Below are 12,865 nucleotides of genomic sequence, written 5' to 3'. Positions count from 1 at the left end.
GTACTGTACACAGTACTCCAGATGTGGGCTTACCAATGCACTCTATAGCTGAAGCACAACCTCCCAACTTTTGTGTTCAATTTTCCTTGCTATAAATGATAACATTCTATTAGTTTTCCTAATTACTTGCTGTACCTGCATACTAACCTTTTGCGATTCATGCACTAGGACACCCAGATCCCTCATGCTTCTCAGAGCTCTGCAATCTCTCACCATTTAGATAATATGCTGCTTTTATATTCTTCCTGCCAAAATTGATAATTTTGTATTTTCCCAAGTTATACTCCATTTGCCAGATTTTTGCCCATTCACTTAACCTATCTATAGCCTTTTGTAGCCTCCTTATGTCCTCTTCTCAACTTACTTTTCTACCTATCTTTGTGTGATCAGCAAGTTTAGCAACCATACCTTTCTTTGGTCCCTTCATCAAGTCATTTATATAAATTGTAAAAAGTTGAGGCCCCAGCACTGATCCCTGTGGCACACCACTTGTTACATCTTGCCAACCAGAAAATGACCCATTTATGCCTACTCTGTTTCCTGTTAACTAGCCAATCTTCTATCCATGCCAAAATGTTACCCCCTACACAATGACCTTTTATTTTCCGCAATAACCTTTGATGTGGCACCTTATCACATGCCTTCTGGAAATCTAAGTACAGTACATCCACCGGTTCCCCCTAATCCACAGGGCATGTTACTTCAAAGGACTCCAATACATTGGTTCAACATGATTTCCCTTTCACAAAACCATGTTGACTTTGCCTGATTAGCTTGAATTTTTCTAAATGCCCTGCTATAACGTCTTTAATAATATCTTCTAACATTTTCCCTGTGACAGATATTAAGCTAACTGGCCTGAAGTTTCCTGCTTTCTGTCTCCCTCCCTTTTTGAATAAAGGAGTTACATTCTCTATTTTCCAATCTAATGGAACCTTCCCTGAATCTAGGGAATTTTGGAATATCAAAACCAACGCATCAACTATCTCACTAGCCACTTCTTTTAGAACCCTAGGATGAGGTCCTTCAGGACCCGGGGACTTGTCAGCCCGCAGCTCCAACAATTTGCTCAGTAGCACTTCTCTGGTGGTTGTAATTTTCTTGAATTCCTCCCACCCTTCCATTTCCTGATTTACAGCTATTTCTGGGGTGTTACTTGTATCCTCTAAAGTGAAGACCGTGAAAAGTACCTGTTCAGTTCATCTACCAGCTTCTTATTTTCCCTTACTAATTCCCCATACACTCTCTCTAAATGACCAACGCTCACTTTGTTAACTCCTTTTCAATATTTAAAGAAACTCTTACTTTCTGTCTTTATATTTCTCGCCAGCTTTTTCTCGTACTTAGTTTTTCCCTCGTTATTAGTCTTTTAGTTGTTCTTTGCTACTTTTTATATTCTGTCCAGTCTTCTGACCTGCCATGCAATTATTTGCTTTTTCTTTAAGTTTGATACTATGTTTAACTGTTTTAGTTCACCACGAATGGTGGGTCCTCCCTTTGGAATTTTTCAGAATCTATTCTGTATATTCTGAAATATCCCCTTAAATATCTGCCACTACATTTCTATTGACCTATCCCTTAACCTACTTTGTCAGTTCACTTTTGCTTGCTCTGCTTTCATGCTCTCATAATTGCCTTTATTTAAGTTCAAATATTAGTCTTCGACCCACTCTTCTCTCCCTCAAATTATAATGTTCAATCATATTTTGATCGCTGCTGTCTAGGGCTGCCTTCACTGTAAGGTCATTAATCCTATCCCCTTGCATAATACCAGGTCTAGTATAGCCTGCTCTCTGGCTCCAGAACATGCTGTTCTAAGAAACTATCCTGAAAATATTCTATAAACTCCCCATCCAGGCTACCTTTGCCCATCTGATTTTTCCAATCTATATGTAGATCAAAATCCCCCATGATTATTGCTGTACCTTTCTGACAAGCTCTCATTTCTTCCTTTATACCCCGTTCTACCCCGTGGTTACTTTTAGGGAGCCTGTACACCACTCCCACAAGTGACTTCTTGCCTTTATCATTTCTCATCTTGACCGAAACAGCTTCTCCATCCTGGTTTCCTGAACATAGGTCCTCCCTCTCTATTGTGCTAATACCATCATTAATTAAGAGAGCCACCCCTTCACCTTTTCCTAGCTTCCTGTCCTTCCTAAATGTCTTGTACCTTACAATATTCAGGCCCCGATCTATGCCATCCTGCAGCCATGTCTCTGTAATGGCTATCAGATTGTACTTATTTATTTCTATTTGCACTATCAATTCATCTGTTTTGTTTCAAATGCTACATGCATTCAGATACAGAGCCTTTAGTTTTGTCCTTTTATTATTTTTGTAACCTCTAGCCTTGTCTGCTGATTTAGATTTGTAATCACTGTTTGGAAGGTGCTGTCAAAGAAGCCTTGGTGAGTTGCTGCAGTGCATCTTGTAGATGGTACACATCACTGCCATGGTGTGTCATTGATGGAGGAGAGTGAATGGGGTGCCAGCCGAGCAGACTGCTTTTGAGCTTCTTGAGTGTCTAAAAGTTGCACTCATCTTGATAAGTGGGGAGTATTCCATCACACTTTTGTGCCTTGTAGAAGGTGGAAAGGCTTGGGGAGTCAGGTGGTGAGCTACTTGCCACAGGGTACCCAGCTCTTGTAGCCACAGTACTTATGGCTGGTCCAGTTAAGTTTCTGGTCAATGGTCAGCCCCCCGGATGATGTTGGGGGAAGTCAGCAATGGTAATGCTGTTGAATGTCATGGGGAGGTGCTTAGATTTTCTTGTTGGAGATGGTCTTTTCGTGGAATTTGTGTGGAACAAATGTTACTTGCAACATATCAGTACAAGTCTGAATGCTATCCGGGTCTTGCTGTAAGTGAGTACGGACTGCTTCGTTATCAGAAAGTGAATGGAACTGAATACTGTTCAATCATCAGTGCACATCGCCACTTCTGATGGAGGGAAGGTCATTGAAGCAACTGAAGATGAATGGGCCTGAGGAAGTCCTGCAGTATGTCCTGGGGCTGAGATGATTGTATTTGTTGGATGCTAATCATCTTCCTTTGTGCAAGATATAATTGCAGCCAGTGGAGAATTTTACCCCCGATTTCCCATTGGATTGAATTTTGCTGGACCTCCTTGATGCCACACTTGGTTAAATGCTACTTGATGTCAAGGGAAGTCATTCTCACGTCACCTCTGGAAGTCAGCTCTTTTGTTCATGTTTGATGCAAGGCTGTAATGAGGTCTTGAGCCAAGTGGTCCTAACGGAACCCAAACTGAGCATTAGTGATTAAGTGCTGCTTGGTAGCACTGTTGACAAGTTCCATTGCTTTGATGATTGAGAGTAGACTGAGGCAGTAATTGGCCAGATTGGATTTGTCCTGTTTTTGTAGATAGGACATTAATAGGCAATTTTCCACATTGCTGAGTAGATGCCAGTGCTATAGCTGTACTGGAACAGCTTGGCCAGAGGCGTGGCTAGTTCTAGAGCACAAGTGTTCTACAGCCAGGATGTTTCTCAGACATTTATGTATTTAAAAAAAAAAGTTGTATGAGAATATTTGAACATGAGGCCTGCTAGTACCTGGAAAAAAAAAATCATGATATTCACATGCATTTGTCGATCAAATTGGATTGTGGTGCTTAATTTTTTTCAAATTTATTTTTGCTTAGCCGCTCTAGCGCTGTCCCTATTGTTTCCATTTTCATTTAAGTGGTTCTGCATTCTCCTTCAAATATCTCATGCCATATAAAGGAAAGGCAGCTACACTTTTGGTTGAAGCATGCATCAAGGGCTTCTAGTCATTTGGGAGAAGTTACCATTTATTTCTCTCGGATTAAGTTGAGGCAGAAGCTGCTTCTACTGAAGAGTAACTTTATCTGGGTCCACCATTGTTCTTACAAACACATTTTAATGTCTTATGCCTGCAGCCCATGAATATTTTGTCTTTGTCCAGTTGTGGAATATCAGTTTTGCTATTGGAACTTATTTGAAGTTATCTGTAGTACATTATTTGAGTGATCTTGCACTGTCAAAATCTGAACAGTTTCAACTCTCAAGAATCTCTTATATAAAAAGAAGAAATGCTGGAACCACTCAGCAGGTCTCGCAGCATCTGTGGAAAGAGAAGCAGAGTTAATGTTTCGGGTCAGTGACCCTTCTTCGGAATCTCTTCCTATTCACAGGACATGGAAACAAGAGTAGGCCATTTAGTCCCTCGGGGCTGTTCTGCCATTCAGTGAGACCATGGCTGATCTGTGACTTAACTCCATATACCTACCTTTTCCCCATATCTCTTAATACTTTTGGTTAACAAAATTTTATCAACCTCAGATTTAAAATTTACAGTTGATCTAACATCAATTGCTGTTTGCAGAAGAGATTTCCAAACTTCTACCACCCTTTGTTTGTGGAAGGGTTTCTTGATTTCACTCTGTGGAAGGTTTGGCTCTACTTGTTAGGCTATGCCCCCTTGTCCTAGACTCCCCAACCAGCAGAAAAAGTTTCTCTTAATCTATCCCTGTCTGTTCCCTATAATATCTTGAAAACTTCGACCAAATCACCTTTTAACCTTCTAAATTACAGGAATTATAACCCGAGTTTGTGTAATCTCTCCTCGTAATTTAACCTTTGGAGTCCAGGTATCAACCTGGTAAGCCTATGCTGCATTCCCTCCAAGTCCAATATATTCATCCTAAGGTATGATGCTGTGAACTGCTTACAGTATTGCAGGTGTGGTCTCACTAGGGCTTTGTATAGCTGAAGCATGACTTCTACCCCATTGTATTCTGTCCTCGAGATGTATAGGCCAGTATTCCATTAGCCATTTGGATTATTTTCTGTGACATTTTAATCCATTTACCTGAACCCACAGTCTCTTTGAACTTCCACTGTTTCTAGCTTTTCATCATTTAGAAAGTACCCTGTTCTATCCTTTTTACATCTAAAGTGGATGACCTCATATTTGCCTACATTGAAATCCATTTGCCACAGTTTTGCCCATTCACTTAATGTATTATCTGTTTCTACTGTTACGCTTCCATCTACACTGCTTACCATGTCACCTATCTTTGGGTCATCAGCAAGTTTGGATATGCAACTTTGTATCCCATCATCGAAGTCTTTAAGAAATATGGTGAGGAATTGAGTCCCAACACAGATCTTTTTGGGACATCACATCCTGCCTATTATCCCTACCCTCTGTCTCTTACCGCTCAGCCAATTTCTTAACTGTGTCAATAATTTGGCTTAATTCCATGAGCTTCTGCTTTAACTAAGTCTCTTGTGACGAACTTTATCAAATGCCTTCTGGTAGTCCATGTAAATAACTTTCAAAGACATTCCCCTGTCCAGTACTTTTGGTCACATCTTCAAAAAATTCAATCATGTTCATCAAGCATAACCTGCCCTTTATAAAACTATGCTGTCTCTAATCAGAAAATGTTGACAGTGAGGTAGGGAGGTGTGGAGAGGGAAGAAATAGTAAGTGAGGAAGGAAAAAGAAACATTTTTAGACTATATGTAGAGGCTTATTCTAATAGCTGCAAGTCATGAACAATGGAAATTATGTAATATCACAAGTTATAGTACAGAAAATTATTAGCTTCCTGAAGGTAGGTCCTCTTTTACTGAATGTGACACCCAACTTCTATTTGCATCTTTCAGTGTATTGGATTCTCTGTAGGTCATTGATCCTAGTTGGGGAAGCGGGATGCAAGGAAATTTGACAGGTGGAGATATGAATGCTGTCAACTTAACTGGCAGACATGCTTGTGGAGCCTACAAATGGATTCAGAGAAATCCATGATGCAAGATGTTGTGAGCCAAGGATCTATTTTTAATTGTAAAGCACAAGGAGCCAGAAACTATTTATTCCATGTATTTTAAATCCCTCCATAATCCATTAACATATTCAAACAGCTACTGTTTTTGCAATTCTCATTTTTTGGTCAATCTCTGTTTCAAAATGTAAGCTTGTCAGATCGGTTTAATTTTGTACTCTTGTTTTAAAACATAATATTGCCATATATACTGCTGTTAGCTCTACAGGAAACAGTACTTGCCCTTTCAAATCAGCTAATTTTGTTGAGTTAGATTTATCTGAACCCTAGCCTCCCATGATTCCTTGAAAGTGAGATGTAAATATCAAGCTGCTGACACTCTGGAAATGTATCCAATCTGACTAGCATTGTAGTGCTTTGATCGTAGAAATGAACTTCATTCTGTTGAGCATACTTGCTCATGGTACACAAACTTATGGTTATAATTTCTTTTTAATTGTTTTATTGTTTTACTTTTAATGTTCTGTGCAATATACTTTTTCTTTGTAAAATACCTTGATTTATTAAATGCTATTAAAGTGGCATATTGATGATTCATGTGCTGCCTGTGATCATATGGAAATCATATTTGGATGTGTTTTGAGGGTGTTGCTGGAATAGGAAGCAAAGGTACTTAATGTTCCTGGATGGGCAGGGGGGTGGTGGTGTTGGTGGGAAGTAAAATCAGATAATGGTTTCAAACTTTTTTAGAAGGCTCTCTGAGCAGAAAACAGCCTCTGCCTCCCTCTTGAGTTTTAGAAGTGTGCTATATAAATCTGGTCCCAAAGCACGTGTAGGAGTCTCAAGACTACAGACCTCAGATCCTCTTATAATGAGCATCAGTGTTCTTAGTATTCAACAGTGAAAGCAACCACTGTATCTTGATGAGGTCCTAAAGGCAGCTTTATGTATACTCTCAGGCATGTTCCTGTGTAAAAGTCTTTGCCTCTGTCAGTTCTCTTAGCATGTAATATATTTAAGTTTCACTTTTTAAAAAAACTACACTGTTCTCTAGAATATAATGTGCATGACTCTCAGTTGCATCAAGTTGCCTTAAATGTTAAATTCCTAAGATGAACAATTAATCTTAGAGGACTAACATCAGTGGTAGGGAAATTATTGGAAAAAATTCTGAGACAGGGTTAATCAGGGATAGTCAGCATGGCTTTGTCAGGGGGAGATCGTGTCCAACAAATTTGATTGAATTTTTCGAGGAGGTGACTAGATGTGTAGATGAGGGTAAAGCAGTTGATGTTGTCTACATGGACTTCAGTAAGGCTTTTGATAAGGTCCTGCATGGGATTGGTCAAGAAGGTAAGAGCCCATGGGATTCAGGGAAATTTGGCAAATTGAATCCAAAATTGGCTTAGTGTCAGGAGGCAGAGGGTGATGGTCAAGGGTTGTTTTTGCAATTGGAAGCCTGTGACCAGTGGTGTACTGCAGGGATCGGTGCTGGGACCCTTACTGTTTATAATGTACATGAATGGTTTAGACGTGAATATAGGAGGTATGTTCAGTAAGTTTGCAGATGACACGAAAATTGGTGGTATCGTAAATAGTGAGGAGGACAGCCTTAGATTACAGGACGATATAGATGGGCTGGTAAGATGGACAGAGCAGTGGCAATTGGAGTTTAATCCTGAGAAGTGTGAGGTGATGCACTTTGGGAGGTCTAACAAGGTAATGAAATATACACTGGATGGTAGGACCCTAGGAAGTACAGAGGGTCAGAGGGACCTTGGTGTACTTGTCCATAGATCACTGAAGGCAGCAGCACAGGTAGATAAGGTGGTAAGGAAGGCATATGGGATACTTGCCTTTATTAGCCGAGGCATAGAATATAAGAGCAGGGAGGTTATGATGGCGCTGGATAAAACGCTGGTTAGGCCACAGTTGGAATACTGTGTACAGTTCTGGTTGACACACTATAGGAAGGATGTGATTGAAATGGAGAGGGTGCAGAGGAGATTCACCAGGATGTTGCCTGGGCTGGAACATTTCAGTTATGAAGAGAGACTGGATAGGTTAGGGTTGTTTTCCTTAGAGCGGAGAAGGCTGAGGGAGGACCTGATTGAGTTATACAAAATGATGAAGGGCATTGATAGGATAGATAGGATGAAACTTTTTCCCTTAACGGAGGGGTCAATAACTAGGGGGCATAGATTTAAGGTAAGGGGCAAGAGGTTTAGAGGGGAGTTGAGGATGAATTTTTTCACCCAGAGGGTGGTTGGAATCTGGAATACTCTGCCTGAAGGGGTGATAGAGGCAGGAACACTCACGACATGCAAGAAGTATTTAGATGAGCACTTGAAACGCCATAACATACAAGGCTACGGGCCAAGTGCGGGGAAATGGGATTAGTTAGGACGGGTGCTTGATGGTCGGCGCAGGCGCGTTGGGCCGAAGGGCCTGTTTCTGTGCTGTAAAACTCTATGACTCTTTGACCTACCCATTAGCAAGTAGCAAAGAAAGTTGGTAATCAAAAGTTATAATCGGTTATTGTGGATTAAACTACCAATGATCCTAAAGGGAGCTAGTAACAAAATATTTTTTGAAAATCCCCTTAGCTGCCACCTTGTTTTGTCACTAATGCAGAGAACATGGTATTCAAAATGTTCATAAATTTGAAACAATGACGCCAAGTTGCAAGCATAAAACCTACCTACATAATTGTCTTTGGGAAATTTGGTTAGAGATTTCAAACATTGGAGGCTTGCCCTTCTCTTTTGGGGTCTGGGATTTAATGACCTAATGCTCATCACCACCAACCTGAAGGAAGAGACTGAACCATTGAAAGCTGCAAGTGCCTGTATTGCTCTGCATACAGAATGTATACTATAACTTTCAAACTTTTTTTTCCAAGTTTTAATGCGTGACACCCAATTCTGGAGTGGTAGAGCTGCCTAGCACAGTTTTTCTTGTTGATTAGTTGCAATATTATGCATTGAGTGTACCAAAACTTACTGTTGGTAAGCCTGCCCCAAAACACCTTCGTTTATTGATGGAAAAGGGTTAGCACCAAAGCCCAAGAAAGCAATTTTTCGGACTGGTGCGTGCTTGAAAGTAGCTGAGAGTTTTCTGAGCATGAATGCAACAAAAAAGATGGAGTATAAACTTCTGAACTATAGCTGATGCAACCTTGACAGAATAAAAAATAGAGTTTGTAATCTATAAACAACATACGTGCTATGGCACATCTAATCAATCCTGCTGCAGTCCTAACTCCAGACTTTGCTGCCTTCAGTTGCCACATAACAGTAAGGGTCTGATGAAGGGTCACTGACCTGAAACGTTAATTGTTTCTCACTCCACAGATGCTGCCAGAACTTCTGAGTATTACTAGCATTTTCTGTTTTAATGTCACAACAGAAAACTGACCCTGCTCAACCTCTGCTTTAGCTTATGCCTCAGTTTTCACTTTTTTTTACTGTGATCCATGCGCCATTCATCTGCACTACTCCTTGGCCTGTGCTTTGGTCTCTACCAGAGTAAGGCCAAGGGATCTTTATTAGGCTGTCAAATTTATTGCCTGCCCAGTCTCTGCATGATAGGACCAGAGAAGGCGAATACTTTCGCTGCAGAGTTGTTGACAAAAGCAGTGTGTTTTGGCAGGATGACTTGAAAACCAAAACTCAGTGCAGACTGGTCAAGTTTGCAGGTGACATTAAACTGGGGTAGCTACCTGGTTAAAAAAGTCAGAGACCTGTAGAAGGTATTAGATCAAAATCTACAATTAGGCAAATTAGAGAGAGGCGGAATTTAATAAAAATAAGTACAAGGCATTAAACCCAATACCAGGCATGTAGAATACAGGCAGGCATGCTAATAAGCAGTCTAATACACACGATCAAAGTCTTATTACACGACACATTAGAAGTTTGATTCAATCATTAGAAATCATGGACTTTTTCATTATGCATGACCATCCAAACCATGAGGTAAATTCTGATGTGATTTTATAGTCACATATATTTGTAGGGAAGTGGCTACATCAGAACGCTTCCCCTTGGAAACATGGATAACTCTCTAAGCAGTTTAATATATTTTGCCCCTCTCAGAACAAGATTTCAAAGAAACTTTTTGGGGGGCAATTTTCCTCTCCTCCCTCCTCTTCCCAATTGTCTAGGTGCTGGAAAGTCACTAAAGTGCCTGAAGAGGCTTGTAGCAATAGTGAGTGTCAGAAAGAACAGCCAAAAGGAATATAGAACAGAGCAGCAGGGAAAATGTTTGGTCTGTTTGAATAGTGTAATGGGATTGTTCACATTCACCTGAACAAACAGTATGGACTTCAGTTGGACATTTTGTCTAAAGGACGTCACCTCAAACAATGCAGCATTTCCTCTGTGGTACTGCACTGGAATGTCAGCCTATATTACATGCTGAATTTTGTAGTAGGGCTACAACCAGAAAATCTTGATTTGGAGGAGAATGTGCTAACAACTGAGCCAAACTTTTATATTCACACTACATGCTTATATATTAAGTCGCAATTTACAAGTCTTTTTATCTTACTAGAAATGAGCTTATTTATTCTACTTGAAATGATCTTGACTCATTGAAATAAGGAGATGCGAATACCAGCGGAGATATTTTTATCTCAAATTTATTCATGTGCCATAAGATGGTTGATGTTTACTTGCATTAATCAAAATTCCATTAGGTTGGTACTATCCATTTATGTGATGTGAGATGCCAAACTACAGCCTTGCTGTTAAGAAGGCATCCTCAATAACGTGCATTTGGAAATTTGTTCTTTTAAGCGAAGCTCCTATTCCTTGAGAGCTCTAAAGAACAGCGAGATCTGCATAAATTTCTGCAAGACCCGTTATTTCTTGTACACGGTTCAAGATGAAATGCAAAAAAAAAAGAAACTAAATGCTGCAGTTTTGTGCACAATTGAACGTGTTGAGAGCGAGCCAACATAGCGAGCTTATGTCACATTGGAGCCAGTAATATTGACCAGATTAGTGTAAAAACTATATTTTTGAAGTTAACCATTCAGACATTTAGTCTGAATTGCAGTAAACCATCATGTGATAATGCTCGGAGGATCGTGGGCATCATGGTCTCGTGCTTCAGGATGCCTACAAAGCATAATTCTTCATTTGAAGTTAGCTAAAAGTCTGTTAGTAAAGCTGCCAGTCATCTTTCCCCTTCTATAGCTTTGCCTAAACTTGGTTATTTCACCATTTCAAATAATAGGCAGGATTTCTAATTGATTTTTTAAACTTTTCTATTTATAAAAGAAACATATGACCATATGAATTAGGAACAGGAGTAGGCCTCTTGGCTCCTCGAGCCTGCTCCACCATTCAATAAGATCATGGCTGATTGAAACTCTCAATCACAATTAACAAAGGGGTAATGTCACTAGTGGTTAATGTAACCAGATTAGTAGAAAGTTAACCAGTTTATAAGTACTTTTCTGGGTTTCCTGTGCTAGTGCAAACCATTATTAATTTGAAACAATGCAATGGCTTTCTGTTTGATGTTTTGAGTTAATACTTTTGATGTAATTACTATGAAAATATGAAGGATAGCTCACTGAACACTCCCTGTGATAAGCAAAATCTTTTCTGAAATACAGATGTGGGGGAAATATCAATTTTAAGTGAAATAGGAACATAGGAGCAGGCATAGGCCATTCAGCCCATCAAGCCTGCTCCATCATTCAGTATGATCATTGTTGTTCCACTTCAATGCCTTTTTCCCCACACTATCCCCATATCACTTTGTCATTGGTATTTAGAAATTTGTCAATCTCTAAACATACTCAATGATCTTCCCCAGCCCTCTTGGATTGAGAATTCCAAAGATTCACAACCCTCTGAGTAAAGAAATTTCTCCTCATCTCGGTCCTAAGTGGCTTCCCCCTTATTTTGAAATTGTGTCCCCTGGTTCTAGACTCCCAAACCAGGGGAAGCATCTTGGCTGTATCTACCCTGTCTATCCCTTTAAATATTATGTAGGTTTCAATGAGATCACCTCTCATTCTTTGAAACTCTAGAGAATACAGGCCCAGTTTCCCCAATCTCTCTTCATAGGATAGTCGCACCATCCCGGGAACAAGTCTGGTGAACCTTCATTGCACTCCCTCTATGGCAGTAATATCCTTCCTAAGGTAAGGGGACCAAAACTGCACAGAGTACTCCAGGTGCGTTCTAACCAAAGTTCTATACAATTGATGCAAAACTTCACTACTCCTGTACTCAAATCCTCTTGCGATAAAGGCTAACATACCATTAGTCTTCCTGATTGCTTGCTGCACCTGCATGTTAGCTTTCAGTGATTTATTGACGAGGACGAGGCCATGTTCTTGCCCACTCACTTAGCCTGTCCAAATCCCCTTGAAGCCACTTTGCATCTTCATCACAACACATTCCCACCTAGCTTTGTGTCATCCGTGAACTTAGAAATATTACATTTGGTCCCCACATCCAAATCATTGATACATATTGTGAACAGTTGCGGTCCAAGTACTGATACTTGCGGTATCCCACTAGTCACAGCCTGTTAACGTGAGAGTGACCCGTTTATTCCTACTCTCTGTTTTCTGCCTGTTAACCAATCCTTAATCCATGATGATCATATTTAGTTTAGTTTAGTTTAGAGATACAGCACTTTAACAGGCCCTTCGGCCCACCGAGTCTGTGCCGACCATCAACCACCCATTTATACTAATCCTACACTAATCCCGTATTCCTATCACATCCCCACCTGTCCCTATATATTTCCCTACCACCTACCTATACTAGGGGCAATTTATGATGGCCAATTAACCTATCAACCTGCAAGTCTTTGGCATGTGGGAGGAAACCGGAGCACCCGGAGGAAACCCACGCAGACACAGGGAGAACTTGCAAACTCCGCACAGGCAGTACCCAGAATCGAACCCGGGTCCCTGGAGTTGTGAGGCTGCGGTGCTAACCACTGCGCCAATGTGCCCCCCCCCAAAAAAAAACTTCTTAACTTCCTTTGTTATCCATGGGTGTTTCATGGTTCTCAGAGTCCTTCCTTCTGACCGGAATAAATGTTTGCTGAGTGTTATGA

The 12,865-nt window shown here is 40.4% G+C and overlaps 1 protein-coding gene across 4 annotated transcripts in view; it reads left to right on the top strand.

Annotated features, from left to right (window-relative positions):
- Positions 1 to 12,865, top strand: part of phf3 (PHD finger protein 3) — a 170,302-nt gene that overhangs the window by 66,741 nt on the left and 90,696 nt on the right. The window lies entirely within an intron of this gene.

Source organism: Heterodontus francisci, chromosome 3 (assembly GCF_036365525.1).
Source record: "Heterodontus francisci isolate sHetFra1 chromosome 3, sHetFra1.hap1, whole genome shotgun sequence".
Taxonomy (NCBI): domain Eukaryota; kingdom Metazoa; phylum Chordata; class Chondrichthyes; order Heterodontiformes; family Heterodontidae; genus Heterodontus; species Heterodontus francisci.
The sequence above is the reverse complement of the archived record's forward strand: the minus strand, read 5'-3'. Positions and strand labels throughout refer to the sequence as shown.